Below are 26,165 nucleotides of genomic sequence, written 5' to 3'. Positions count from 1 at the left end.
ACCACGCCTCCCGGAGGCTCCGCCTCCCTGAGTGCTCCTCCCCCAGCCACCTCCGCTAAGCTTCACTCAAGTCCTAACTTAGCTTGGCCAATCCTTTCCCTGTCCCTGGGTTTGGTTTGCACTTTCTTCTCAGGTTTCTCTCCTCTGAGGCCAATAAAACCCATGGGTAAGTGATTTCTCATTTTTATAGAGTTGGCAGGAAAACTGAGACAGAGCCAGAGAGGAAGAAGGTGGGACTTGGAATGCCCCTGGCTATAGAAGCCCTGTGGCGTTTGAGCAGAAGGTATTTTATGGCTAGACTTTGGATTGGGGGCTGCAGATCAGAGACCTTGTGAGTTTGGGAAGGGCAGGTAGGTTTGCTGGGGTCAGAAAGATTTGGAGGCCTCCAGACCAGAAAAGTTCTCAGCTCTGATGAGCAAAATATGAGTTACGGGAAGTTATTCCTTGCTGCTTCTCCTCCAGGGTCTTTCTCACCTGTTTGCCCTGTCCTCCTTCCTGGCATTTCCTTTCTGACCTGGTGCAGAGTTTGCTTTCTTCATCTTTGTCTTTCCCACAGGGCCCAGAACATAGTGTGCTTAGACATATTCTTTGAACGAATGAAGATTCTTCCACCTGGCTCTGCTGCCTCCTTCATGTTTTGCCTCATTTCTCACTGGAGATTCTGAAAGTCTCTTTGTCATATCTTCTTAGAGAGGATATCAGTGTTCACTTTGCAGAATAGCAGCTCCAATTTCATAAGGTGGATCCCCATCACCAGAGAGGACCTGAGGGGCCTCCATGCTCAGGGAGCTAGGTATCAACTTTTTGCAGCTGCTGAAGGTATCTCCCTGCCTTTCTTATCTAATTTTAAAAAGCTGTGGTGGGAATGGATTATAGGCCAGGTCAGCCTGTAGCAGTCAAGATTACCAAGTTCCCCTTGGGTGTGGCTGCCTAGTGGTCTTTAAAATACTGGGTCACCAGGAGGGAGTTTGCTGTTATCAGAAAACATGTTTGCAACTCTTCAATTTTAAAGGCCTTTAAAGTCTTAAACTGTTCTCCTCCTCTCTCCCCTCCCCACCGCCATGTACAGTGTGGGCAGCATCCCAATGCCAGAAGCACAGACAACACTTATTCATGTACAGCACCTGTTTTATTGATTATATGTGGCAAGTGTTGATTTCTGGGTTGTCTTTCTCTCTCCCTCTAGCAGTTCTTGGGCTACTTCTCTCCATTATCAATTGATATGTCTTACGTGCTTCCAGAAGGCAGATTCATTTTAACCTTAGTTTATGCAAAATCATGTGGAAAGGCCAATATCTGTTACCAAGTATAGCCCAAATTGATAACTATGAATTTTGGATTATATTCTTTTGGTTTATTCTTCTCTCTTTTTTCTTTTATTATCATAGAAATTACAAAGCAGAGTGGGGATTAGAAAGAACAGGTCTAGAAATAGAAGCAGAAGCTTGGGCATTTCTCATTTGCCAGTTAGATCATCTTGTTTTGGTGTGATAGAAATGTTAAGAATTTCCAGAAATGGATTCTGATTGAAACTAAACCTGTCAATGTGTCAAACCATGAATGAGGAATGTTGCATTTAACTGTCTTCTCTGCAGTTATCCCAAAGGGACTAAGAAAAGGCACCTTGTTCACAACCATCCCAGAATGATGCTAGATAACATGGAGTCTATACAGCCTCCAGAGAAGCTCTGGTTATCTGATTGTTCACCCAAACAATGGTGCAATGATACTAGTGTGGTGTGCACATGTAGCAGGGACTCCATAGGTATCGCAGGAAGGAAGCAAAATGTTTTTTTTCTACATCTGCATAGATTTTTGTCTGCGTTTGGGTGGATGGACTTGATCTATATACGGTTTGTCTGGTGTATGTTAGTCTCCATCTAGATGCATGTTAGTGACTTGAAATGCAGCCTCTGCCAGACTGGGATGGAATCTGAGAGGTGTGGTGCTGGGGGTGGTAGAGTAGGTAGGTGAGTTGGCGGAGGTGGCTGTATTTCCTCTTGTTCTAATGAGCGTACAGTTTGGGGGTTGCCCTGCATTCAAGTTCAAGTCTTGGTTGCACTTAGTAATTAAGGCTTATGATTGCCTGATTCTCATGGTTCCTTCCCATTCTGACATTCTACCCTAATCTGTCTTTGCAGTCCTTAATTTCACCAGGTTCCAGAAATGTGTCCTTTATCTCCATATCCACTCTTGATTATCCACAGTAATGGTGGGAATAACCAAAATAGTGAATGATACTAAAATGACTTTTGTTCAAATTTTAAGTGATCCAGTCCTGCCTAGAATTAATCCAGAAAGTGAACAGCTTTGATGAAAGCAATCTGTCATCTCACTATCCCATGGGTGGCTGTATGGCATCTCTTCTTTGGCATCTAGAGAGGGAGGTAGATGGAAGCATACAGTTTGTTCAGCCCTTATTGTATTGTCAGAAGAACCAGACACCTATTGAGGGCTCTGCAAAACTCGTTTTCATCCCTTGCTTTCAAACTCTGGAAGAGGCCTTTCCTTAGTCTGAGAACCCAACACTTAGCTCAGGGAACATCAAAATCAGTAGGCAACATGTGAAATGACCACTTTTTCTAGGGTTTCCATCTCACCCAGAATAATGGCCAAAGTCCTCACAGTGCCTCTCAGAATCTATGTGAAGATCTGGCATCATGCTTTCTCTCTGACATCATCCCCTACTGCTTCCCCCTTATTCACTGTGTTATAACCTTGTTATTCCTCCAAAATAGTCAAGTACCACTTCACACACAGTAGGATGGCTGCTATTAAAGAACAGAGGATAACGAGTATTGGTGAGGATGTGGAGAAATTGGTATGTGCATTGGTGCCATGGTGCATTGCTGTGAGAATGTAAAATGGTGTAACTGTTGTGAAAAACAATATGGTGATATCTTTAAAAATAACATATAACTATCATATTATCCAGTGATCCCACTTCTGGGTACATATCCCAATGAATTGAAAACAGAATTGAAAAAAGATATTTGTACACCCATATTCATAACAGCATTATTCACAATAGCTAATAGGTGAAAGAACCAGCATGGTCATCAGTATATGAATGGATCAACAAGATGTGGAATATACGTACAACTGAATATTATTCAGCCTTAAAGAGGAAGGACATTCTGACACATGCTACAACATGGATGAACCTTGAAGACATTATGCTAAGTAAAATAAGCCAGTCTGGTCATAAAAGGACAGTATTATAGGATTCCAATTACATGAGGTACCTAGAGTAGTCAAATTCAGAGAGACAAAGTAGAATGATGGTTGACAGGGGCTGCAGGGAGGGAAGAATGGGGAGCTACTGCTTAATGGGTATGGAGTTTCAGCTGAAGAAAATGAACAAGTTCTGGAGATGGATGGTGTAGATGTCTATACAACAGTGTGAAGGTGAGGCTATCTTGAACCATCTATTTTAAAATCACAGTACCCACTCTGAGCACTTCCTAACCTCTTCTTGCTTTCCTTTTCTCTGCAGCACTGATTACAAACCCAAAACAATGTATATTTTTATTACTTATTTGTTTAGTTTTTGCTTCCTACTGCAGGAATGTTAGCAACTTGAATGGAGGGATGTTTGTATTTTTCTTTGCTTTATCCAAAATGCTTAATATTTGGGGACCAACTAAGGGTTGCTGGAAGGAAGGTGGGTGGAGGGATGAGGTAACTGGGTGATGGGCATTAAGGAGGGCACAGGATGTGATAAGCACTGGGTGTTATATGCAACTGATGAATAACTGAACTCTACATCTGAAACTAATGATACACTATATGTTAATTAATTAAATTTAAATAAAATAAGACACAATTAAAAAAAATATTTGAGGACCACTTTATTTGTTGAATGAATAAATGAATGACCATGACTGGAAACAGCCTTCTAGAGAAGGCACAAAGAGAAAGAGAAAATGGGAAGATTCCATTCTTCATTTGGTTTTGTTGACTAAATTCTTTTACACTTGGATATGAGACTCGACCCCAGTGATCAGGTGGCATTTGCTTTGTTTGCCTTTTTGTATATATTCTGACCCATTTGTGTTGGTGCACACAAGCACCACACTTACTATTTTTTCAAGATCTCTCCCTGAGCTAAATGCCTCTACTCTTGTCTTCCTGACTGCCCATAATGAGTTGCAGGGATGCTTGAGTTAGGACTTCAGAAACTCTAAGGAAGCTCATCTTACCAAAAAGCTTTACACTTCTGTGTTTGGAAGCTATTGGTTTGATTGGGTCCAGAGTTTTCATTGTCTGGAAATTTAAGGAGGATGAGAGAACTTATATAATTTGGGATCATGAAGTTGCTGTGTGTGGATACAAAGGGATTGCTATAATGTCTGGAGATGTTGCATTTAAGGTCCAATTTTTAGAAACTTTGAGAACTTGAAAATAATTATTTAATAGCCTCATTAGCCTTTCTTTCAAGTGTATATCAAACTTCTAGCAAAGCAACTGGTATCCAAAGTCTCTTTGAAACTCTTCAGGAGAATCCACAAGGCCAACTTCCTGACTGGCAAGAGTGGTAACACCCAACCACAGGAACCAGTGGAATTTACAGTCTTGGAAAACTGTTTTGAAAAGAAAAGGTCCAAAATGAAGGCTGAACACAATACCTCCAGGACAAAGGAGAGTGTGTGGGGCTGGCTGGGAAAGCAAGATAGCCTGCGATTTAGTACATGGTTGTATTTGACAGGAGTTCTTCTGGGAGACTTGGTTTGGAACTTTGTTTTGGAGTTTGGAATGATCTCAGAGACAGAGAAACACAGGGAGGAGAGGGAAGGAACTGGAGCCAGGGACATTATGGAATTCATACAAGCTGGATTCGTGTTCCCTGGCCCCTCTTTGTATTGTTTCAGCACCTCCCCTGAGTGAGCACCTCCTTTGGGAGAGACTGTTTCCTAATTAAACTGAGATTCATAGACCCAGGGCCCTCATTGAGAAATGTTATCAGGAAACAGTCTTGAAATAGATGCTTGTGCATGTTCTAGTCTCCAGTTTTCACCTGGGATTGGCCCTTTCTTTCTTCCAAAGGAAAAAAAAAATCCTATTTTGAGGAATCTCAAGATACAGTAGTCAATCAATACATCTATATATTCATTTTCTCTGTCCTAAATGTCTCTTATGGTTGCATGGTACAATTATGAGCAGATCCTTATTCTGGGGAGTGAGGGTTTAGTGTGGGAATGTGGAAATCAGGAGAAGGTACATGGATCCTTGTCCTGTGCTCTGGAAGCTTTTAGGCTGTGAAAGAATTTAAGTGACAAACAAAGGACACCAGCAGACAGAAAGCATCAGGAAGAGCATGTAAGATGAGCATCAGGAAGACATGTAAGTCCTGACAGGAAGGGGAAGAAGGTTGGAGATGGGGATCAGTTAGGATGGCTTAGGAAAGTCTACCTAGATGTGGAAGGAAGGCTGTAGAAAAGGACTGAGAGGACCTAGAGGCTCAAGACTGGACAGAAGGAGTGAGGTGGGTGCCCCTAGAAAGGCAGGTAACTTATCCAGGCCAAATCCTCATCCCAGGAAGGGTAAGTCAGGATGTGAAGAGCTGAATTAGGAAGGAGGTGATGGGCCTGAGGGGAGGGGGAAAATTAGGGCGGGACTCTGACAGCTGGGTCAGAGAGTCTACCTTGAATAGAAACCATTGGAATAGTTTTAGATTATTTCATGGAAAAGGGGCATTTCTGAACATGGTGTTTGAGAACCATGTTTCTCTGTGTTGTTATGAGCTGGATCTGTGGTAGGCTCTCTCAGGATTCCCAATCATGGGTTTGCTTTCTCTTCTGAAAGTTTGCTTGTCCATTTGTTTGTTCTGCCTGCTTCTGCTGGATTCATAAAATAAGATTATTTAATTCCCAGATGTTCTGTTCTTTGGGTTGCTTCTCTGGTATCTTTTTACTTTGTAGGCCCACTTTCTCTCATCTTCAGAAAAAATTGGGAAGAGCATAAGGACCATCCTGCACAACACAGTTGAGGGAAACAGAAATTAGCAAGTATTACCCCTCTCTGACCCTGCCATTCAGATGGTCCTCCTCTGGGATTCCTGCTCGGGATGCATGGATGGACTTCAGAAGGGTGTATGACATGTTTTTGAGGTGACCAACCTCAGAGGGGTCTGTGATTCAACACATGTGAAGAACCACCATGTGTCTTTGTTGAGAGGTAGGTGTCTGGGGATGGTTCCCCAGAGAGAGAAACATGGTACAAGCATCCTTAGTGCCAACGACAGGAGCCTCCAAAGATAGTTGAAGGAGCTGAAGGAGGAAGAGGAATTGGGAAAAGGGAAATGGGTTCAGAGGAAACTAGTAGGAGGGGTGCCCCATATTCCCTTGATCTGACCTGTCTTTCTAGCAGCTATTCCTTCTTTGTATTCCCCATATCCTGATGATTACAGGATTCTGGTTCCCCCTCATGTTAAATCTATCAGGTGCCTGCCATTTATCAGGCTCTGTACCAGGTGCTCTCACAACATTATCTCCTGCAATTCCTGTGTTGAACCTGCAGTGCACGGAGGGGAGTCAGTCCCTCCCTTGGTCATGACGTGTTTGCATCATTGCTTCCTGTGAGGCCCCTTTTCAATGCATTTTATTTTCCCCGTTCATGCTTATCTCTATTCTCATTTCCCCTCCTCACTGGAGGCACTTGCTTTAGTGTATTTAACAAATGCTCTTCCAGTCTGTGTTCTAAACGTGTAGTTAGATATTGTCATCCATTCAGCAAAAACAGTGCCATCTCTGTCAGGCACAGTTGTAGGTGCGGGGAATACAGCCAGGAGCAAAACAGTAAAAATAATCCTTCTTTCATGGAGCTTACGTGCTTATGGAGTGAAATAAATCATGAACAAATAAATAAGTAAAACATGTAGTACCTTAAATAGTGACAAGTGCTGTGGGAAAATGAAGGCTAGAGAGATGAGGTCTGTTATGTGTGGTTAGGAGAGGATTGCAGTTGTATGTGGGGTGATTAGAAAGGCTGTGCTACAAACGTGCTATTTCACCCAGTGCAGTGAAGGGATCCACCATGTGGATAGCTGGGCCAGAAGTGGTGCAGTTATAGGGGACAGCCAGTACAAAGGCCCTGAGGTAGGGTCTTGTCTGGTATGTTAGGAGGCAGAATGGTTAGGAGGCCAGAGACTACAGAGAAATGAGTGGGAAGAGAGAAACAGAAGGCTGAGCAGTCACTGGGTCAGTGATAAATACCGCAGGACTTTGTAGGTTATTGTAAATATAGACTTTGGCTCCTATTCTAAATGAAAAGAGAAACCAGTGGGGAATTTGAGCACAAGAATAACATGACATTTTAAACAGGTATACGTGTATCCTTGACAAACATACAGCATGTTTTGGCTGTTTTTAAAATGTACATAGGTGGCTTTGTGCGATACACATCCTCCTGCTTTTAATTTTCTTGCTTAACATTGTTCCTATGCAATTGCTGCTATAAATCTGCTTTAGTATCTCTGATGGCTGTGTCATATTTCATTGTACACAGGGCACATTTTGCTTACATATTCCTCTAGTAACAGATGCTGGCACAGCTCTCACTTGTGCCACCACAAACAGTCCTGTGATGAACGTGCTCACAGGGGCTCCTTATGGACCTAGGAGAGAGTCACCTGGGGGTGTGCACCTTGGAGGGAGAGGGATTGCGGCGTGGGAGGGTGTGCATTCTTAATCCCACTGAGATCCTGCCTCAGGATGGTAGTCCCAGTGACACTCCCACCAGCAGTGTGTGATGGTTGTATCTCCTCACTGAATTCTCAGGCTGATCCAGTGAGAGATGTCAGGTGAGGTCCCTTGTGGACAAGGAGACTGAGGCTTAGAGAGAGCGAACAAATAACCCGAATGAGGAAGGGCCGGGACTCATATGCAGAATTTCTGACATAATGGTCATTGCTCTTACCTCTATAGTACCCAGCACTGCCTCTTCCAGGAATAAGATGAGCCATCCACAGTCAAACAGATTATTATTATTATTGTTGTTGTTGTTGTTGTTGTTGTTATTAATACTACTATTATTATTGCATTTGTTCATGTCTGGTCTATTTCAGTAAGCCCAGGACCCCCCTTTAGCACCAGGGGATGATGCTAGAGGAGCAAGCCTAAGTCAGATTATGAAGGAAGGAGTGTGGGGAACCACTGAATGGTTTGAGCCTGGAGGTGGGTGGGGACAATTCAATCACATTTATGGTGTAGAAAGCTTCCATGAGCTAAGAATTGACCCTCCTTTTCTATCTTGAGTGAGTTGGTAAATCATGACACTGGAACTAGTGAGTGTCAAGTAAGGGGTCTAGATGAATTTGTAGACAGAAGGTCTGACCCATAAGTTGAAGGTTCTGTTTGACAAAGTACAGAGAAGATTTTCCAATTATTTTTATGTTTTTTTACATTTCTTTTTTGTTTGTTAAGTTAACATATGTGGTAATATTGATTATTGATTTCAGGAGTATAATTTAGTGATTCATTACTTACATATAACACCCAATTTCATCACAAGTGCTCTCCTTAATACCCATTACCCTTTTAGCCCATACCTGCCCAACTCCCTCCATCAGCCCTCAGTGTGTTCTGATTAAGACCTTTCAATTTTAACTTGATCTTTCTGTCTTTAAAAACCTCTGCAAACATTTCCTAAAATTCTCTCCAAACCAAAGCCTGAGTAGGGAGGACAGTGAGGACTGCATCACTTTGTTTTCTCTGTGCTCCAGAGTCCTTTTCTGGGCATTGTTGTGAATTGTTCATCCAAAGTCTTGATCTTCTCCTGGGAACTGATCATTTGAATAGCAGCAGGGGAGGAGGGGAAAAGAGGAACCACATGCAGTGTTCATTCATTAAGAATATATATTTGACATATTCAGACAATGTTTTGAGTGAGTTAAAAAGAATTCCTTGTGAAAATTAATAGGAAGTTAAAAATGTGTGTGTTAATACAAGCTTACAGAGCAGGGCAGTTTCTCCAGGACCCTGGCAGCTGACATCCCATTGGCACAGTTTGTGTAGAGAGCACAGTGTGGCCAATGAGGAGACTATCTGCTGAAGTGAGCTCACCTTCTCTCCTGGAACCCAGAGAGGAGGAGACAGAAGGAATTGTTTTTGAGCCACTGAGTTAGGTGACTTATTTCTTTTCTCTCTACCCATAATACATTCATAACCGTTGACATAAAAACTGTAGTGCATTTTGCCTGGTTGCCTTGGGTGAGGTATATTGAATGTCATAATTCACAAAACCACCTTCTTGGTTCCTCTCCCTTCTCAGTCCTGGACCCTGGGTTGGCTGCTGCCCCCATTTCTCCAGTGTTTCCTTCCCAGACAGCCTGGTCCTCTCGTTCTTGCAGGTGGTTATGAAGGTCCTGCCCCTTTCTCCCTCCTCCTCTCTGTCCACAGTGCCCCTGTGGGCCTAAGTGGGTAAAGGAAGGGGGTGGACTATACATTCTTGGCCATCAGTACAGCTGAATGGATGATGCAGAATGAGGAAAAAGGGGGCTAAAGTGACATATAACCTTGGCTAGCTGGTGTAAGGGTTATGGGTTTTAAGACCAGGGGACAAATATTTATATTTTAAACTCAGATGTTATTTAATAAATGAGTCTATAATTGCAACAAGTCATCTAGTCTGTGAATTAATGTGTCATAACTCACACTGAAGCACTGCGCACACATCCCTCATGTGAGAATTCTTGCACAAAACATTCATGTCCTGTTATGTCTTACAGCTTAGTTAATACATGAAACTATATGACTTAGGCAATTGCAGTGGGATTATACACATGTGGTGTGTATAAACAGTGAATGTTGGAAGGTATTTGGTCCTTTTCTGGGGGGAAAGCAGGATTGTTTTTTCAAGATGTCTTTTAGTGTATTTTCTGTGATATTTGGGCTGCAACAGGTGACATGGGACTGGTGAGCTTTTGTTGATAAGCTGAATAATGGGTTCAGTAAATAATGATTTGTTACCATGTCTTAGGCACTATGGAGGGACAACACATTTGAGAAAAATACGAAGCAGCAGCTTTGAAGCCTGAGCAACGAAACTCATCCTTCCCAACCCAACTGGGCTTAATTCAGCCTCACTGAACCTGATCTGAGTCTCTCAGTTCCCTGGGCTTGCTACAGCTCTCTGATCCTACAATCTTCTTCAATTCCAGCTAGAATGCTGTGTCAGGCACTTCTCAGATTTGGTCAAAAACTGGTACGGAGACGTAAGTTGTGGCAGCCACTGGCTGAAGATGAACAAGCCAGAAGCCTGAACACTCTGGATTTAGTGGCCCTGGGTGTGAGCTACACAGTGGATATTAGTGTGTATTTTCTGGCTGGTGAGGTGGTTAGAGATCAAGCTGGACCAGCCACTGTGATCTGCTTTTTGGTGGCTGGCCTATCTTCTGTGTTGGCTGGACTGTGTTATGCAGAGTTTGGTGTCCGGGTTCCCCATTCTGGATCTTCATATCTCTACACCTATGTCACTGTAGGTGAACTTGGGGCTTTCGTCACTGGCTGGAACCTCATCCTCTCCTTTGTTGCCTATATAGCCGTTGTGATCCGAGCCTGGACTTTAGCTTTGAACAACCTTTTCAGGAACCAGATCTCTCAGATCCTTCATGGGAGCATCTCATCACATGTTTCCCATATCTTTGCAGAAATTCTAGGCTTCTTTGTTGTGGGCCCTATGTTTTTGCTCATGGAATTGCTGACTCGGAATGTTAGGCAGCTTTCCCTGGTTACCAAAGGATTCACATTGGTGAACCTTTTGGTTGTCAGTTTTGTCATCATCTCTGGCTTCATTAAGGGGAACCTGCACAACTGGAAGCTCACAGAAGAGGACTACATACAGGCTGGACTCAATGACACCTCTAGCTTGGGCCCTCTGGGCTCTGGAGGATTTGTGCCTTTTGGCTTCCAGGGGATTCTCCGTGGATCAGCTACCTGTTTCTATGCATTTATAGGTTTCGAATATATTGTTGCCAAAGTCAAAAAAGCCAAGAACCCCCATCGTTCCATCCCCATGGGCATTGTGATTTCACTGCTCATCTGTGTTTTGGTGTATTTTGGTGTCTCTGCCGCACTTACACTTATGATGCCTTACTATCAGCTTCAACCTGGGAGCACCTTGCCTGAGATATTTCTCCATATTGGCTGGGCCCCTGCTTACTATATTGTAGCTTTTGGATTTTTCTGTAGTCTCTCTGACAGCTTCTTGGGCTATATGTTCCCCATAAGTCAGGCGATATACATGATGGCAGAGGATCGCCTCCTGTTCCCTGTCCTTGCCAGGATCGAAACTGGTTCTTATGCCCCCATGGCAGCCACTGTGATATTTGGCATTATTGGAGCAATCATGGCATTCTTCCTTGGACTCACCAATCTTCTAGACCTAATGTCAGTTGGGGCCCTGCTAGATTACTCCCTGGTGGCTTTTTGTGTTCTCATTGTCAGGTATCAGCCTGAGGGGAAGAATGGGGGAAATGAAGCACAGGTGCAGGAGGAGAATGGGGGAAATGAAGCTCAGGTGCAGGAGGAGAATGGGGGAAATGAAGCACAGGTGCAGGAGGAGAGTGGACCTGCAGCAGAGAAGCTGACTCTACAAGCACTATTTTTTCCAGGCAGCCCCACCCCCACTCCACTCTCTGGACGGGTTGTCTATGTTTGCTCCTCACTGCTTGCTCTGCTGCTGACTCTCCTCTGCCTGGTGCTGGCCCACTGGCCAGGTCTGCTTTCTGGAGACCCAGGTCCCATCACAGTGGATGTGTTGCTCCTGGTACTCATCACCGGGATCACTGGGGTCATCTGGAGACAGCCACAGAACTCCACCCGCCTTCCCTTTAAGGTCCCTGCTCTGCCTCTCCTCCCACTCCTGAGCATCTTCGTGAATGTTTGCCTTATGATGCAGATGACAGCTGCCACCTGGGCCCAACTTGGTGTCTGGATGCTGATTGGGTTTGCTATCTACCTCAGCTATGGGATCTGGCACAGCCTGGTCCCTTAACCCCACTTCAGTTAGGGCCAAAACTGTAGACCTTGAACTCAACAGTGCCAGTCTGTATTTGGGTTGACATTATCACACCCTGGCAGTAATGGAGTACCTTTGAGCTTATGGAAACCTAAGTCTCCCATGGGTAGTTGGTGGGAGAACAGTAATACAGCCCTGTATTTATTGTGGAGTAAAGGATTTTTGTTTGTTTTATTTTTTTTACTTGTCTCCTTTCAGTTGTGTCTGTAGATGCTTGATGCCTTTGAAACAATTATTATTAAAAGAAACTAGAAAAAGTGTTTTTGTTTTCTTTGGGTAAAAAGGGGAAATACTTAGGGGAAATACTGGATGATATGTGATGTAGGAAAGAATGTTAGGGTTCGAAGCCGACGGCCAAGAAAGAATTTTTGAGACGCTTTTGGTGCAAAAAGATGATTTTATTAAAGCGCAGGGACAGGGCCTGTGGGCAGAAAGAGCTGCAATGGGGTCATAAGGAGTGACCCATTATATACTTTCAAGTTGGGAGGGGTTAGGGATAGCTTAAGTCTCTAAGGAATTTCGGAAGCAAGGTTTCCAGGACCTTGAAGGGACTAGCTATTGTTGGGAAAAGGTCATTTATTACCGTCTAATAAAACCTTAGTCATGAGACCCTTCAGATGTATATCGGTGGGCCATATGCTTGGGGGGTTTAGAGATAAAGGAAATTTCCAGAGGAATTTTTATACGTTAAAGTAGACTTACCGGATCCTGTGTGTGTGTTGGGGGCAGGGGCTGTTCAACTAACACTGAGGCAGTTGAGTCCCTAGAGGAACATCACTGTCTGTTCCAAGGACTTGTCAATGGGCTGTGGGTAGTAAGGAAATTTAATGATTTTTCTTCTGCCTTTGTTTCCCACATCACTATGGTAATTCTCTTTTGAATTTGTTGAGGAACAAACATACCGTACCCCACAGTGGCTGCACTAATATGTGTTCCCACCAACAGTGCAGGAGGGGTCCTTTTTCTCCACATACTCACCAACGCTTGCTCTTCCTTGTCTTTTTACTTTAGTCATTCTGACAGATGTAAAGTGATATCTCATTGTGGTTTAGTTTGCTTTTCCCTGAAGTTTAGAGATGCAGATCATCTTTTCATGTGGATGTTGGGCATCTGTATGTCTTCTTAGGAACAACGTCTTTTCACGTCCTCTGCCCATTTTTTAGTTGGATTATTTGTGTTTTTTTCATGTTGAGTTGTGTAAGTTCTTTATGTATTTTAGATATTAACCCCTTATCAGATGTATCATTTGCAAATATCTTGTATCATTCAGTAGGTTGCCTTTTTGTTCTGTTGATGGTTTCCTTTGCTTTGCAAAAGTTTTTATTTATTTGAATTGGAAAAGATACATGCGCTACTAGGTTTATCACAGCTTTATTACAACAGCCAGGATAGGGAAACAACTCAAGTATCCATCAAAAGAGGAACCTATAGGCTCTGTATTGTGATGGTGAGCATGGTACATTTCACTGCCCATGCTAATGGCTTGTAATGCAGAGAGAACCAAATTCAAGTGATTTTACAACAATTCAAAAAAATATGAATAAAAGCTGATTATCTGTATAATGTGTGATGTCGATAGCCCCCAAAATGTCTTTTTTAAATAAACCAACAACTTTAAATTGACTTTAAAACTATACAAAAAAAAAGACATAAAGAAGATATGGATTTAAAACTATACAAAAAAAAAGACAAAGAAGATATATATATATATACACACACACACACACACACACATTACCTTGTTAATATTTATGTGTGTATATATATATTACATATATATTAAATACATATATATAATGGAATATAATTCAGCAACTAAAAAATGAAATCTTACCACCTAGAGGTTATAATGTTAAGTGGAATAAATCAGTCAGAGGAAGACAAATACGATATGATTTCACTCATATGCGAACTTATAAAATAAAGAAAAAAAAGACAAAAAACAAAAAAACAAAGAAAAAACAAGGCAAAAAGACCCCCACCCCAGACTCTTAAATGCAAGGAACAAATGGATGGTTGCCAGAAGGGAGGTGGGTGGGTGAAATAGATAAAGGGAATTAAGTATACACTTATCTTGATGAGTACTGAGCTATGTATGGTAATGTTGAATCATAATATTGTACACCTGAGGATGAATATATATATCACAATATGTTAATTATACTTCAATTAAAAAAAAAGAAACTAGAAAAAGACCAAAAAAAGGATGAAATATGATTACTGCTTTTAAGGAAACTATATTCTTTTTTTTTTTTTTAAAGATTTTATTCATTTGACAGAGAGAGACACAGCGAGAGAGGGAACACAAGCAGGGGGAGTTGGAGAGAGAGAAGCAGACTCTTCGCTGAGCAGGAAGCCTGATGCGGGACTCCATCCCAGGACCCTGGGATCATGACCTGAGCTGAGGGCAGACGTTTACCCACTGAGCCACCAGGTGCCCCAAGGAACTTCTATTCTAACACAAGGGGTAAAGCATAGCTGTAACACAAAGTAGAAAGTGTTGTCATAAGTAATATACAAATAAAGTGTCTTAGGAATTCAGAGTGGAGGATGATCACTTGTGGCTGGCACAGGGTGAGGGTTGAGTGGTGAAACCAGAGAAGACTTTGTAGAGGAATGGCCTTTGAGTTGGCTCTCTCCAGGGACAGATAGGATCTTGCCACACGTGTGTAGGAGGAGGAGATTGTAGGCAGAGAGAACACCACAAGGAAAAGCACAGGAAAAGGAAGCAGCATTCAGAGCACCCTGAGTAGGCTGTGTAGCTTGAGCCGTAGCTCTGTGACGGGACAACAGAGCAGGCACAGGTGGATTGTGATTTCCTCTGAGCATAAAGCACTTTGGCTTTGAACCCACCACCCATGCTGAAAATCCTTGGGGCTGGTTCTTCTACTTAGCGACATCTGCATTCTTGGACTTTAAAGTTTCTCTACTGTTGTCTGCTTTGGTCCACCTGCACAGAAAGTACACAGCTGAGAGCCACGTGTCCTGGGTCCTAGTCTTGTTTCCACCACCAACTAGCAATGTGACCTTGAGCAGCTGCTCAGTTCCTTCCATGCTCTGCTTATTTATCTGTAACACGTGAGATCAGATCCAACCATTTGTGAAGATCCATGTACTTAAATAAAAAACCTTAGATCTCCTCTGGTTCTTCTCACGTGTTATTTTCTCAACTATATTTTTTTTACCACACGCAATTTGAACCTGCATCCTGCCCACTTTTCACTACAACCCAAGCTATTCAGGAGCTGTAGAGGTCCAACAAATAACATCCCATTTTTCCCTCCTATGTTTGAACAAACTGATAATCAAGGATGCAGAGACAGATGATTAAACTATCAGCTTTAGATCTGCAGCCTAATTGGCTTGCTAATCCTGCATCACTCAGACAGATTGACTTACTCCTCATCACAAGTAGTGCTGAGCAACCTCTGCCTCCCAATTCAGGATCATACTTTATTAGATTTTCTTGTGTATGAGCAAGTTGGAATGCATGTGTCCCTTGGGCAGATTGGCTCTAGATAAAAAATAAAAAATACCCCAAAACCTGGAAGGGACTAAGCTGAGTATCCTCAGTTCTATCTCTTCAACTCACTAATCAAGGTCCCAGTGAGAGAGGGCCCTGTGGAGAGAGACCAGGAATAGTACTCTGCTCAGTGGTGCTCAAACTTCAGGGGGTGCCATGGCACCTGGAGGTCTTGTGAAAACAGGTTGCTGAGCCCCTGTCCCCAGAGTTTTGGAATTCAGTAGGTCAGGGTGGGGCCCAGAACTTGTACTACTAAGTTCCCACATGATGCTGATACTGATGGTCCAGGGAAACATTGAAAACCAAAGCTCCAGCTGAAGACCTTGATGATGTAAAGATGAACTGAGGAAAACAAAGGTGCACTTTCATTGTCTGGAAATTTTAAGAAAGACGAGAGTATTTATACACTTTGGAATCAGAAAGGAGCTGTGCTTGGATACAGAGAATTGGTATAATCTCTGGGAAAGTTACATTGAAAGTCTACTTTTCTGAAACTCTGAGAACGTGAAAATAATTATTGAACAACCTCATTAGCCTTCCTCTTAAGTCTTTATCAAACTTCTAGCAAAGCAACTGGTATCCAAACTATCTTTGAAGCTGTTCAGGAGGAGCCACAAGACCAACTTCTTGATTGGCAGGGGTGTTAACTCCCGTGGAAACCAGTGGAGGTTACTGCCTTGGAAAAATGTGTTGAAAAGGAAAGGTCCAGAGTGAGGGCCTTACCCTTCTTAGAGACGAGGTAGAACACAATGACCTCCAGGACAAAGGAGAGTCGGGGAGGGGTGCTGGCTGGGAAAGCAAGACAGCCTATAATTTAGTGGGTGGATTGTTGGATTTGTAAGGCGTTCTTCTTGGTGACTTGGGAAGGAACTTTTGTTTTGGAGTTTGGAAGGATCTCAGAGACTGAGAGAAGTTTCGGGAGGAGTGGGAGGGGAGGGGAAACTGGGGGCATTAAGGAATTCATACAAGCTGCTTCATGTTCTCTGGCTCCTCTCTTCATTTCGTTAAGAACCTCCTCTGTGCCAAGCACCTCCTTTGGGAGAAAATGTTTCCTAATTCAACTAAGATTCACAGACCCAGGACCCTCATTAGGAAATGTCCTCAGGAAATGTTCTTGAAATAGATGATGGTGCATATTCTAGTCTCCTCTTTATACTTCTGTTTGGCCCTTTCACTCTTTTTAGAATTAAAAAAAAATTTGTGGGGCACCTGGGTGGTTCAGTCATTAAGTCTCTGCCTTTGGCTCAGGGCGTGATCCCAGCATTCTGGGATCGAGCCCCGCATCAGGCTCCTCCGCTGGGAGCCTGCTTCTTCCTCTCCCACTCCCCCTGCTTGTGTTCCCTCTCTCACTGGCTGTCTCTCTGTCAAATAAATAAAATAAAATCTTTTAAAAAAAAGAATTAAAAAAAATTAAAAAAAATCTTGCAGGAATCTCAAGATATAGTAGACAATCAATACATCTATATATTTATTCTTTCTGTCCTAAATGCCACTTATAGTTGCTTGGTATAATTATGAGCAGATCCTTATCCTGGGGAGTGAGGGCTGAACGTGGGAGTGTGGAATTCAGGAGGAGGTACATGGATCCTGGCCCTGTCCTCTGGATGTTTTGGACTGTAAAGGAATTTAAGTGACATGCCCAGAACACCACCAGACAATTTAAGTAACAACCCAGGACACCACCAGCTGAAAATAGGTTTCAGCTGACCATCAGGTCATAAGTGCTGACAGGAAGGGAAGGAAGGATGGAGATGGGGATCACTTAGGATGGCTTAGGAAAGTCTTCCTAGATGTTGAGTAGAGATTGCAGAATAGGGCTGAGAGAAGCTAGATGATCAAGACTGGACAGAAGGAGTGAGGTGGGTGCCCCTAGAAAGGCAGGTAACTTATCCAGGCCAAATCCTCATCCCAGGAAGGGTAAGTCAGGATGTGAAGAGCTGAATTAGGAAGGAGGTGATGGGCCTGAGGGGAGGGGGAAAATTAGGGCGGGACTCTGACAGCTGGGTCAGAGAGTCTACCTTGAATAGAAACCATTGGAATAGTTTTAGATTATTTCATGGACAAAGGGCATTTCTGAACATGGTGTTTGAGAACCATGTTTCTCTGTGTTGTTATAAGCTGGATCTGTGGTAGGCTCTCTCAGGATTCCCAATCATGGGTTTGCTTTCTCTTCTGAAAGTTTGCTTGTCCATTTGTTTGTTCTGCCTGCTTCTGCTGGATTCATAAAATAAGATTATTTAATTCCCAGATGTTCTGTTCTTTGGGTTGCTTCTCTGGTATCTTTTTACTTTGTAGGCCCACTTTCCCTCATCTTCAGAAAAAATTGGGAAGACCATAAGGACTATCCTGCACAACACAGTTGAGGGAAACAGAAATTAGCAAGTATTACCCCTCTCTGACCCTGCCATTCAGATGGTCCTCCTCTGGGATTCCTGCTCAGGGTACATGGATGGACTTCAGAAGGGTGTATGACATGTTTTTGAGGTGACCAACCTCAGAGGGGTCTGTGATTCAACATATGTGAAGAACCACTATGTGTCTCTGTTGACAGGTAGGTGTCTGGGGATAGTTCCCCAGAGAGAGAAATGTGGTACAAGCATCCTTAGTGCCAACGACAGGAGCCTCCAAAGATAGTTGAAGGAGCTGAAGGAGGAAGAGGAATTGGGAAAAGGGAAATGGGTTCAGAGGAAACTGGTAGGAGGGGTGCCCCATATTCCCTTGATCTGAACTGTCTTTCTAGCAGCTATTCCTTCTTTGTATTCCCCATATCCTGATGATTACAGGATTCTGGTTCCCCCTCACGTTAAATCTATCAGGTGCCTGCCATTTATCAGGCTCTGTACCAGGTGCTCTCACAACATTATCTCCTGCAATTCCTGTGTTGAACCTGCAGTGCACGGAGGGGAGTCAGTCCCTCCCTTGGTCATGACATGTTTGCATCATTGCTTCCTGTGAGGCCCCTTTTCAATGCATTTTATTTTCCCCGTTCATGCTTATCTCTATTCTCATTTCCCCTCCTCACTGGAGGCACTTGCTTTAGTGTATTTAACAAATGCTCTTCCAGTCTGTGTTCTAAACGTGTAGTTAGATATTGTCATCCATTCAGCAAAAACAGTGCCATCTCTGTCAGGCACAGTTGTAGGTGCGGGGAATACAGCCAGGAGCAAAACAGTAAAAATAATCCTTCTTTCATGGAGCTTACGTGCTTATGGAGTGAGATAAATCATGAACAAATAAATAAGTAAAACATGTAGTACCTTAAATAGTGACAAGTGCTGTGGGAAAATGAAGGCTAGAGAGATGAGGTCTGTTATGTGTGGTTAGGAGAGGATTGCAGTTGTATGTGGGGTGATTAGAAAGGCTGTGCTACAAACGTGCTATTTCACCCAGTGCAATGAATGGAGCCACCATGTGGATAGCTGGGCCAGAAGTGGTGCAGTTATAGGGGACAGCCAGTACAAAGGCCCTGAGGTAGGGTCTTATCTGGTATGTTAGGAGGCAGAATGGTTAGGAGGCCAGAGACTACAGAGAAATGAGTGGGAAGAGGAAAATAGAAGGCTGAGCTGAGCGGTCACTGGGTCAGCGACAAATACCGTAGGACTTTGTAGGTCATTGTAAATACAGATTTTGGTTTCTATTCTAAATGAAAAGAGAAACAGGGGGCGCCTCGGTGGCGCAGTCCTTAAGCCTCTGCCTTTGGCTCAGGGCATGATCCCGGCGTTTTGGGATCGAGCCCCACATCAGGCTCCTCTGCTAGAAGCCTGCTTCTTCCTCTCCCACTCCCCCTGCTTGTGCTCCCTCTCTCGCTGGCTGTCTCTCTCTCTGTCAAATAAATAAATAAATAAAATCTTTAATAAATAAATAAATAAATGAAAAGAGAAACCAGTGGGAGGTTCTGAGCACAAGAATAACATGACAATTTAAACAGGTATGTGTGTATCCTTGACAAACATACAGCATGTATTGGCTGTTTTTAAAATGTACATAGATGGCTTTGTGCTATACACATCTTCCTGCTTTTAATTTTCTTGCTTAACATTGTTCCTATGCAATTGCTGTCTGTAAATCTGCTTTATTATCTCTGATGGCTGTGTCATATTTTGTTGTGCACAGGGCACATTTTGCTTACATATTCCTCTAGTAACAGACGCTGGCACAGCGCCCACTTCTGCCACCACAAACAGTCCTGTGATGAACATGCTCACAGGGACTTCTTATGGACTCAGGAGAGAGTCTCCTGGGGGTGTGCACCTTGGAGGGAGAGGGATTGCGGCGTGGGAGGGTGTGCATTCTTAATCCCACTGAGATCGTGCCTCAGGATGGTAGTCCCAGTGACACTCCCACCAGCAGTGTGTGATGGTTGTATCTCCTCACTGAATTCTCATGCTGATCCAGTGAGAGATGTCAGGTGAGGTCCCTTGTGGACGAGGAGACTGAGGCTTGGAGAGAGCGAACAAATTACCCAAGTGAGGAAGGGCCAGGGCTCATATGCAGAATTTCTGACATAATGGTCATTGCTCTTACCTCTATAGTACCCAGCACTGGCTCTTCCAGGAATAAGATGAGCCATCCACAAACAGATTATTATTATTGTTGTTGTTGTTGTTATTAATACTACTATTATTATTGCATTTGTTCATGTCTGGTCCATTTCAGTAAGCCCAGGACCCCCCTTTAGCACCAGGGGATGATGCTAGAGGAGCAAGCCTAAGTCAGATTATGAAGGAAGGAGTGTGGGGAACCACTGAATGGTTTGAGCCTGGCGGTGGGTGGGGATAACTTAATCACATTTATGGTGTAGAAAGCTTCCATGAGCTAAGAATTGACCCTCCTTTTCTATCTTAGTGAGTTGGTAAATCATGACACTGGAACTAGTGAGTGTCAAGTAAGGGGTCTAGATGAATTTGTAGACAGAAGGTCTGACCCATAAGTCGAAGGTTCCGTTTGACAAAGTACAGAGAAGATTTTCCAATTATTTTCTTGTTTTTTTTTGTTTTTGTTTTGTTTTCTTTTTTGGCTTAAATTCTACTTAGTTAACATATGTGGTAATATTGATTATTGATTTCAGGAGTATAATTTAGTGATTTATTACTTACATATAACACCCAGTTTCATCACAAGTGCCCTCCTTAATACCCATTACCCTTTTAGCCCATACCTGCCCAACTCCCTCCATCAGCCCTCAGTGTGTTCTGTATAAGACCTTTCAATTTTAACTTGATCTTTCTGTCTTTAAAAACCTCTGCAAACATTTCCTAAAATTCTCTCCAAACCAAAGCCTGAGTAGGGAGGACAGTGAGGACTACATCACTTTGTTTTCTCTGTGCTCCAGAGTCCTTTTCTGGGCATTGTTGTGAATTGTTCATCCAAAGCCTTGATCTTCTCCTGGGAACTGATCATTTGAATAGCAGCAGGGGAGGAGGGGAAAAGAGGAACCACATGCAGTGTTCATTCATTAAGAATATATATTTGACATATTCAGACAATGTTTTGAGTGAGTTAAAAAGAATTCCTTGTGAAAAATTTATAGGAAGTTATAAATGTGTGTTTTAATACAAGCTCACAGAGCAGGGCAGTTTCTCCAGGCCCTTGGCAGCTGACATCACAGAATTGGCCGGGCGTGTATAGAGCACAGTGTAGCCAGTGAGGAGACTGTCTGCAGAAGTGAGCTCACCTTCTCTCTCCTGGAACCTAGAGAGGGAGGAGACAGAAGGAACTATTTAGGCTGTGAGCCACTGAGTTAGGTAATTTATTTCTTTTCTCTCTACCCATAATACATTCATAACCGTTGACATGAAAACTGTAGTGCATTTTGCCTGGTTGCCTTGGGTGAGGTATATTGAATGTCAGAATTCACAAAACTACCTTCCTGGCTCCTCTCTCTTCTCAGTTATGGACCTTAGATTGGCTGCTGCCCCCATTTCTCCAGTGTTTCCTTCCCAGACAGCCTGGTCTTCTTCTTACAGGTGGTTATGAAGGCCCTGCCCCTTTCTTCCTCTTCCTCTCTGTTCACAGTGCCCCATTGGGCCTAGGTGGGAAAGGGAGGGTGCGGACTGTACATTCTTGGCCATCAGTACAGCTGAATGAATGATGCAGAATGAGGGGAAAGGGAGCTAAAGTGCCTCTGACCTTGGCTAGCTGATGTTGGGGCTATGTGTTTATTCAAATTTATATTTTAATCTCAGATGATATTTTCAGAATGGGTCTATACTTGCAATGAGGCTGACCAGTCCATGAATTAGCCTGTTATAACTCACACTCATGCTCCGCTCATACAACCCATGTGAGAATTATTCTACAGTAATTCATGCCCTGTTGTGTTTTATAACTTAATTAGTATAAGACACTACCTGAGTTAGATGAACCCAAGTTGGAATATGTCATGTAGTATTTATTTATTTATTTATTTATTTATTTATTTATTTATTTATAAAGATTTTTATTTATTCATTTGACAGAGAGAGAGAGACAGCCAGCGAGAGAGGGAACACAGGCAGGGGGAGTGGGAGAGGAAGAAGCAGGCTCCCAGCGGAAGAGCCCGACGTGAGGCTCGATCCCAGAACTCCAGGATCACGCCCTGAGCCGAAGGCAGACGCTTAATGACTGAGCCACCCAGGCACCCCTGTCATGTAGTATTTAAAAAAGCAGAATGTTAGGAGTCATTGGCCCTTTTTCTGTAGGGAAGGCAGTATTGATTTGCTAGTTTCCATGATATTTGTGCTGCAACAAGTGACATGGGACTTCTGAACTTTAGTTTGTTGGTTGACACCATTGTTCAGTAAAAATTTATTGTTTACTTAGGCATTATGGAAGCATAGCACATAACAGAAAAAATATGAAGCAGTAGCTTTGAAGCCTGAGCAACAGAACTTGGCAGCCTCAACTCAACTCAGCTTAACTCAGCCTCATCGAAACTGATCTCAGACTCTCCGCTCCTGGGCTTGCTACAGGTCTCTGATCCTAGAATCCTCTTCACTTCCAGCTAGAATGCTGTGTCAGGCACTTCACAGAATTGGTCGAAAGCTGGTACGCAGACGAATGCTGGAGGAAGATGTGAATGAGATGGCCCCTGCCAGAAGACTGACCACTCTGGATTTAGTGGCACTGGGCGTGGGCTGCACAGTGGGAGTAGGTGTGTTTGTCCTGTCTGGTGAGGTGGCTAGAGATATAACAGGACCATCCATTGTGATCTGCTTGTTGGTAGCCAGCCTATCTTCTCTATTGGCTGGTCTGTGCTATGCAGAGTTTGGGGTCCAGGTTCCCTATGCTGGCTCTTCATATCTCTACACTTACGTCACTATGGGTGAAATCTGGGCTTTCATCACTGGCTGGAACCTTATCATCTTCTTTGTTGCTCATACAGCCACTGTGGCCCGGGCTTGGACCTTAGCTTTTGACAATCTGCTTGGGAACCAGATCTCTCAGACCCTGCATGAGAACATCTCACCGAATGTTCCCCAGGTCCTTGGAGAAATTCTAGGCTTCATTGTTGTAGGCCTTATGCTATTGTTCATGGAATTGCTGACTCTGAGGAATAGGTGGATTTTCCTGGTTTCCAAAGTGTTCACAATGGTGAAACTTTTGGTTCTTAGTTTTGTCATCATGTCTGGCTTCATGAAGGGGGACCTGCACAATTGGAAACTCACAGAAGAGGACTACATAAAGGCTGGACTCAATGGCACTTTTAGCTTGGGCCCTCTGGGCTCTGGAGGATTTGTGCCTTTTGGCTTCAAGGGGATTCTCCGAGGAGTAGCTACCTGTTTCTATGCTTTTATTGGTTTCAGCATTATTGTTACCAGAGTTGAAGAAGCCCAGAATCCCGAGCGTTCCATCCCCATGGGCATTGTGATTTCACTGCTCATCTGCTTTTTCGTGTATTTCGGTGTCTCTGCAGCACTTACACTCATGGTGCCTTACTACCAGCTTCGACCTAGGAGCACCTTGCCTGAGGCATTTCTCCATATTGGCTGGGCAACTGCCTACTATGTTGTAACTTTTGTATTCCTCTGTAGTCTTTCTGTCAGCATCTTTGGCTTTATGTTCCCCATACGTAATCTGATATACATGATGGCACAGGATAGCCTCCTGTTCCCTGTCCTTGCCAGCATCCAAACTAGCACATACATGCCCAATGTGTCCACTGTAATCTTGGGCATTGTCGTAGGAATCTTGGCATTCTTCTTTGGACTCACTGATCTTCTGGATCTCATGTCAGTTGGGGCCCTGCTAGCTTACTCTCTGGTGGCTCTTTGTGTTCTCATCATCAGGTATCAGCCTGAGAGGAGGAATGGGGTAAAAGAAGCACAGGTGTGGGAGGAGAACAGACCTGCAGCAGAGAAGCTGACTCTACAGCAACTATTTTTTCCAGGCAGCCCCACCCCCACTCCACTCTCTGGACAGGTTGTCTATGTTTGCTCCTCACTGCTTGCTCTGCTGCTGACTCTCCTCTGTCTGGTGCTGGCCCACTGGCCAGGTCTGCTTTCTGGAGACCCAGGTCCGATCACAGTGGTTGTGCTGCTCCTGGTACTCATCACCGGGATCACTGGGGTCATCTGGAGACAGCCACAGAGCTCCACTCCCCTTCCCTTTAAGGTCCCTGCTCTGCCTCTCCTCCCACTCCTGAGCATCTTTGTGAATGTTTACCTTATGATGCAGATGACAGCTGCCACCTGGGCCCGATTTGGTGTCTGGATGCTGATTGGGTTTGCTATGTACCTCGGCTATGGGATCCAGCACAGCCTGGTCTCTTAGCCGCACTTCAGTTAGGGCCAAAACTGTAGACTCAGCAGTGAACTCAGCAGTGCCAGTCCATATTTGGGTTGACATCATCACACCTGAATGTAGTCTGGTCCCCTGTGATAATGAAGTACTTTTGAGCACATGGAAAGCTAGGCTTCCCACGGGTAGTTGCTGGGAGAACACTAAAACAGCTCTGTATTTGTTGTGAAATGAAGGATGTGTCTTTGCTCTTTCTCCTTTTTTGGGGGGCAGTCTACTTTTCAGTTGTGTCTATAGTGCATACTGAGTTTTAAAAAAGTTATTATTGAAAGAAACTAGAAAAAGTGTTTTTGTTTTCTTTTGGTTAATATCCAGTAGTGGAAATACTGGATAATCTGGTAGTTTTATTTTTAATTTTCTGAGGAACTTCCATATGATTTCCGTAATGGCAGCAACAATTTACATTCCCACTGAGAGTATATGAGGGTTCGTTTTTCTCTACATCCTTGTCAACACTTGCTATTTCTTGCCTTTTTATTTTAGCCATTCTGTCAGATGTAAAGTGATACCGCATTGCAGTTCTAATATACATTACCTGATGAATAGTGTTGCTGACCATCTTTCATGTGTCTGTTAGCCAACTGGTATGTCTTCTTTGGAAAATATTTATTCAAGACCTCTGTCCATTTTTTACTGGATTACTTGGTTTTTTTTTTTTTTTGGTGTTGAGTTGTGTAAGTTTTTTTATATACTTTGGATATTAACACCTTTTTAGATATATCAGATGTCCTGTGAGTAAGTTGATTCTGGATAAAAAAAGAAACCCAACAAAAAAGTGAAAGTGGCTGAGCTGGGCATGCTCCTTGCTGTCTCTTTAACTCACTAATCAAAGTCACAGCAAAGGGGGATGGAAAGAGAGAGGCCAGGAATAGTGCTCTGCTCAGTGGTGCTCAGACAGCAGCAGGTGCCACCTCACCTGGAGGGCCTGTGAAAACAGATTCCTGGGCCCCACCCCCAGCACTTGGAATTCAGTAGGTCAGGGTGGCACCCAGAACTTGTCCTTCTAACAAGTTCCTAGGTAAAGCTGATATTGCTGGTCCAGGGAACACAATTGAAAACCAAAGATCCAGCTGAAGGCCTTGATGATGTAAAGATTAAGTGAGGTAAACAAAGGTACGCTTTGAACATTTACTTTCATTTAATGAGGCATTTAGATTAAAATACCATCCGTTAATCCTTTCCCAGTGGGGAAACCAGAGTGAATCATTTCACAATGTATATGTAAGTCAAAATGGCTAACAGACACATGAAAAAATGCTCAAAATCATTAGCTGTCAGGGAAATTCAAATCAAAACCACACTAAGATACCACCTTACACCAGTTAGAATGGCAAAAATTGACAAGGCAAGAAACACTTGTTGGAGAGGATGTGGAGAGAGGGGATCCCTCCTACATTGTTGGTGGGAATGCAAGTTGGTACAGCCACTCTGGAAAACAGTGTGGAGGTCCCTTAAAAAGTTAAAAATTGAGCTACCCTATGACCCAGCCATTGCACTACTGGGTATTTACCCCAAAGATACAGACGTAGTGAAGAGGAGGGCCATATGCACCCCGATATTCATAGCAGCATTGTCCACAATAGCTAAATCGTGGAAGGAGCTGAGATGCCCTTCAACAGATGACTGGATTAAGAAGCTGTGGTCCATATATACAATGGAATATTACTCAGCTATCAAAAAGAATGATTTCTCAACATTTGCTGCAACATGGACAGCACTGGAGGAGATAATGCTAAGTGAAATAAGTCAAGCAGAGAAAGACAACAATCATATGATTTCTCTCATCTATGGAACATAAGAACTAGGAAGATCAGTAGAAGAAAGGGATAAAGAAAGGGGGGGTAAT

At 43.3% G+C, this 26,165-nt stretch overlaps 2 pseudogenes across 4 annotated transcripts; both read left to right on the top strand.

The window, feature by feature from the left end:
* The first annotated feature begins 60 nt into the window (after positions 1-60).
* LOC123781753 (cationic amino acid transporter 3 pseudogene) lies at positions 61-25,892 on the top strand (annotated as a pseudogene). 3 transcript variants are annotated; one of them, XR_015721611.1, is made up of 3 exons: positions 68-166; positions 14,280-14,452; positions 22,343-25,892. The product of XR_015721611.1 is annotated as a cationic amino acid transporter 3 pseudogene, transcript variant X1 (transcript). The 3 variants fall into 3 exon arrangements; XR_015721613.1 differs by having other exon boundaries at positions 81-166; positions 14,298-14,452; XR_015721612.1 differs by lacking the exon at positions 14,280-14,452 and having other exon boundaries at positions 61-166.
* Positions 66-13,622, top strand: LOC123781752 (cationic amino acid transporter 3 pseudogene; annotated as a pseudogene). The gene is made up of 2 exons (XR_015721610.1): positions 66-166; positions 9,979-13,622. The product of XR_015721610.1 is annotated as a cationic amino acid transporter 3 pseudogene (transcript).
* Positions 25,893-26,165: the final 273 nt, after the last annotated feature.

Source organism: Ursus americanus, chromosome 25 (assembly GCF_024610735.1).
Source record: "Ursus americanus isolate L20-20 chromosome 25, mUrsAme1.1.p, whole genome shotgun sequence".
In the NCBI taxonomy this organism is placed as follows: domain Eukaryota; kingdom Metazoa; phylum Chordata; class Mammalia; order Carnivora; family Ursidae; genus Ursus; species Ursus americanus.
The sequence above is the reverse complement of the archived record's forward strand: the minus strand, read 5'-3'. Positions and strand labels throughout refer to the sequence as shown.